The following is a 5,065-nucleotide window of genomic DNA, read 5'->3' as shown; positions in this document are numbered from 1 at the left end:
TCAGGTACCCGCTTCGAGTGCGGGGGCGGTGGGCCTGGGGGTGCCACGGTGTCAAGGATGGGACCTGGGAGAGCTTAACGCGTCCGGAGGGGGCTGTGAGAGCTTCCAGCAACGCCAGCGAGCCCTCAGTTCGCGTGTGCGCGCGCCTGCGTGTGCGTTTGTGGTCACAGGTCTGCAGGGACACAGGACCAAAGCACAAAGTTCACACGCAAAGTACAAAGTTCAGAAGCCGAGGGCAAGTGCAGAAACGTTCCTCGCCCCCTCCCAGCTTCCGGAGAAGTAGAGTCTCTCGCCCCCTCCCAGCTTCCGGAGAAGTTGAGCGCACACCCAGGCACGCCTGTATCTCTGGAGAATTCCCCCGGTGCAGGCGGCCGCGTTTTCTACTGCATCGCAGTCCGCAGGGGTTGGAAACGCTCCTGCCCTGTTTTCAGGGGCGTCCCCGCCTCCTGAGCCTCCGTCCTCTGCGGAGGGGCCGCGCGCTCATGTTTGCCAGTGTGAGCTTTACCCTTCGCTCTCGGCGTGGACCCCCTGAGCCGTGTCTTCCTTTCCTTTGATTCCCTCTCGTCCCAGCTGGAAAAAAGGCTCTCAGAAGGGTGACCAGGTGTCGCTGGATTCCACTCTCCATCACTCCCTAGCCAACCCCGCGAGCTGAGCTCCAGGCAGGGAGAGGTGCGGGTGCCTGGGACACGGGCTGACTCCCTGGGTGGTGGCGGTCAGGGGTCGAGCGTCCTCTGTCCCTCAGGGGCCCCCAGCGCCAGGAGGCGACGCTGGATGCAGTGGCCATCTCCTCCTGCCGCCAGGCCAGGGGGAACCCAGGGCGGCTCCTGGGTCAGCAGGGCCAGCTCTCCACCAGGCTGACCCACCTGACATCCCCAGACTAAGGAAAAAAGGGCTGCCCCACCCCCATAGTCAGATGGCAAATGTTAGGGGTGCAGCCCCCGCCACTAGTGTCCCCTGTTCTGCCTGGGTAGGCCTCTCTCTTACTCACTGCTTTTGGGCCTGAAGCAGAGCCAACGGCTCAGTGAGGGCTTCATTCTGAGGTCCCTGGCGTGCACCACGGAAGCACAGGGGGACCACCCACCCACCTGCCCCAGCTCCCCAGTGGAAGTCCTGAGATGGCAGATTAAATACTCAGGGGTCTTGATTTCCACAGATGAACTGGGTCCCCCACAGCTATGGCCAAGGGGACGGCCCACTCCCTGGTGGCACCGTCTGAAATCAAGCTGCTTCTCTGGCCGCAGGGCCCAGCTCACTGCCCAGACACAGGAGCACATCACCCTGCACACGACTGGGTGGGCACGGCTGTGAGGGATGCCACCCCGTGCCTCAGGCCTCCTGCGCAGGCTTGGGCCTCCCCACTCTGGGTGGACAGGCTACTTTGGCCCCTCAGCCTCTTGGGACTGCTGCCATTTTCAGTACAGTGTCAGGACCATCTGGTCAGCCAGCTCCTCCAGCACCAAGACTCCCCTGTGTCCTCATTCTCCTGGGCCATTACAGTCGGCCAGGGTGCAGCCTTTGCTGGAAGGCCGTCCAGTCTGGGCTCTGGTCAGGCATCGATGTCCCCCAGGCACCTGGCCTCACCTTGCGTTGGGACAGCCTCTGCAAGATGGAACAGGAAGGGTCTGGCTTTGCCTCTGTCACCTCCTCCCGGTCCATCATGTCCTCCTGGCCAGCCCATTCCTGGTTCCTGCAGGGAGCCCAGCCCGAAGGGGACCTGAGAGATTCTAACTTAATTCTAGTTCAGCCTCCCGGATCCTCTTGTGGAGCAGCAGGATCCCATAAAAGCAGGAACTACTTGGCTCAGCAACTTGCTGGCCAAGCCTCCCCACAGCGGCCCACACAGGCCAGAGGTAAACATGCCCATGCCCCACAGCCAGAATGCCTGGTGCAAGGAGGGGTGATTGTGGTGACTGAAATGGGAACTCTGGCTTGATGGCTCGGAGAGAAGACATGGACCCCAAGAGCTGCAGGTTGGTGACAACCAGTGCACTCTTTGTCGCCTAGACATAGTGCCACAGCCTGAATCAAATAGCACCTGCTGCTGGCACTCTGACCTAGGGCTGGGCCAGTCACCTCTTCCCCTTGCTCTGAAATGGAGAGCGCATGTGACCGCAGCCAGTCCTGGACAATCCTGCCATGCCAGAGCCACCAGCTGGAACACACGGACACAACCTCTTTTCCGTCTGATTGGTACAAGGTATGTGCTGCTTCTAGCTCCAGAGCGCCTTGGGTGATGCCACTTATGGTGATCAAGGTGAACTACCCATGTGGCTTTGACTGAATCAAGCTTGTTGATTTTTTAAAATAGCTTTATTGATACAGACATCATGCTGTAAGACTTCTCCCATTTAAAGTGTCCAATTCAATGGTGTTCATTTTCGTTACAGAGTTGTGCAACTGTCACCATCATCCAGTTTAGAACTTTTTTTTTTTTTGAGATGGAGTCTTGTTCTGTTGCCCAGGCTGGAGTGCAGTGACACTACCTTGGCTCACTGCAACCTCTGCCTTCCAGGTTTAAGCAGTTCTCCTGCCTCAGCCTCCCGAGTAGCCGGAATTACAGGTGCGTGCCACTATGCCCAGCTCATTTTTGTATTTTTAGGAGAGACAAGGTTTCACCATGTTGGACCAAGCTGGTCTCGAACACCTGACCTCAGGTGATCCACCCGCCTTGGCCTCCCAAAGTGCTGGGATTATAGGCATGAACCACTGCACCCAGCCCCAAGCTTAGAACATTTTCATCACCCTAAAAAGCAAATGGGGATACCCCTCAGCAGTCACCCCCACTGCCCCCTCCCTCCAGCCCCTAGTGACCACTCATCTAGTTTCTGTCTCTATGGATTTGCCTGTCCTGTACATTTCATAGAGATGGAATCATTCAATGCATGGCCTTTGTGTCTGGCTTTTTTCACTGAGCCTAACATTTTCAAGGCTTGTCCATTTTGTAACGTGTATCAGCGCTTCTTTCTTTTTTACTCCTGAATACGGTCCATTGTATAGTCTCATTCATTCTAATGTATCCGTTGTTTGGATATATGACATTTTGTTTGTCCATTCATGAGTTGATGGACAACTGGTTTTTTCCCACTTTTTGGCTATTGTGAATAATGTTGCTATGAACATTCATGTCTAAGTTTTTGTGGACATTTGTCTTCATTTCTCTGGGGCGTACACCTAAGAGTGGAGTTGCTGTTTGACCTTTTGAGTAAACAACAGACTGTTTTCCAAAGTGACTGCACCATTTTCCCTTCCCACTGGCAGTGCACCAGCGTTCTGCTGCTCACATCCCCCACAACACTGACTGTTGGGCTTTTTACTGCAGCCACCACAGCAGGCGTGCCGTCTTATCATTGAGGTGTCAGTTTGCATTCCCTAAAGATTCATGATGCTGAGCTTATCTGACATTGATTATCTTCACTGGAGGAATGTCTGTTCAGTCCTCTCACTATCTTGGTAGTGTCCTTTCAGACATAAAATTTTTAAATTTTGGTGAAATCCAATTTACATATGTTCTCCCTTTGTTGCTTGTGCTTTTGTTGCTAAATTGCTTGATGGAGGATGGGAGCTGCCTGGCCTCCTGGGTCGTTAGAAAGGAAACCTCTTGGCGGGCACGGTGGTCCACTCCTGTAATCCCAGCACTTGTGGGAGGCCGAGGCCAGTGGATCACTTGAGGTTAGGAGTTCGAGAATAGCCTGGCCAACATGGCAAAACTCCCGACTCTACTAAAAAACTACAAATATTAGCCGGGCATGGTGGTAAGCACCTGTAGTCCCAACTACTCAGGAGGCTGAGGCAGGAGAATCACTTGAACCCGGGAGGCGCAAGCTACAATGAGCCGCGATCACACCACTGCATTCCTGCCTGGGTGACAGTGAGACAAGGAAAGAAGAGAGGAGAAGAAGGAAGGAAGGAAATAAACCTCTTTTCTGTTTAAGCCATTTCATTTTGGGCCTGTCTGTCCCAGAGGTTTAACTACACTAATATAGAGCATCTTTTAGTAAAGGTTTGTTGTTGATTTGTTTCTACTTACACAAGATGTCTTCATTTTACCCTCAGTCTTGAAATAAAATTTTGGTGCGTGTTCATTTTTGGTTTGAGTTGAATTATTTTCTTGAACATAGTGAGGCAGGAGAACAGGGTCTGGACACCAATTCATGCTGACTCCCTAGAACTAAAGCGAATGGAAACACTTCCCGCTATGACAGGAACTATCCTCTCCATTTACATAGGGCCACACCAAATAACCAATGGAAACCTCTAGAAGGTATTTACACCCCCAAAAAAATCTGTAATGGGGCTCTTGAGCCCCTATGCTCAGCTGCTCCCACACTGTGGAGTTACTTTCCTTTTCTTGTTCCTTTTTTGAGACGAAGTCTCGCTCTATCGCCTGTGCTGGAGTGCAGTGCTGCGATCTTGGCTCATTGCAACCTCCACCTCCTGGATTCAAGCGATTCTCCTGCCTCAGCCTCCCGAGTAGCTGAGACTACAAGTGTGCACCACCATGCCCGGCTAATTTTTGCATTTTTAATAAAGAGGGGGTTTTCACCATGTTGGCCAGACTGGTCTCGAACTCCTGACCTCAGGTGATCTACCTGCCTTGGCCTCCCAAAGTGCTGGGATTGTAAGCGTGAGCCACCGCGCCCGGTCATACATTTGTTTTCCATAAACCTCGCTTTTGTTACTTCCTTCTTTCCTTGCATTTTGTCCACTTCTTTGTTCAAGACGTCAAGAAACTGCACACCCTCCACCGGTCACAATAGCAGTTTCGCTTTCCACTCCATTTTATCCAGGGCAGTTTTATCTCCACCCTGGCATTTGCAGAATCCGGGCAAATACACGAATGGATGCTCCACAATACTTGTCTAGATTTTAAAAGTTATAAATAAAATAATTTAAATGAATCAAAATTTTATTATTTAAATCTGTTGAAGTCTTGACTGTGTACATGAAAATAAAACTCTTCCTAATGTGGCGTTCAACGCCCACGCCGCTGCCACCGTGCCTGGCCCCGCGCCCGGGCGCGCTGTGTCTCCAGCTGCAGACTTAGATGCGGGCGCGCGGGAGGCGG

The sequence above is a fragment of the Colobus angolensis genome, unplaced genomic scaffold, assembly GCF_000951035.1.
Source record: "Colobus angolensis palliatus isolate OR3802 unplaced genomic scaffold, Cang.pa_1.0 Scaffold204, whole genome shotgun sequence".
Lineage (NCBI taxonomy): Eukaryota > Metazoa > Chordata > Mammalia > Primates > Cercopithecidae > Colobus > Colobus angolensis.
Note: the sequence above shows the minus strand (reverse complement) of the source record.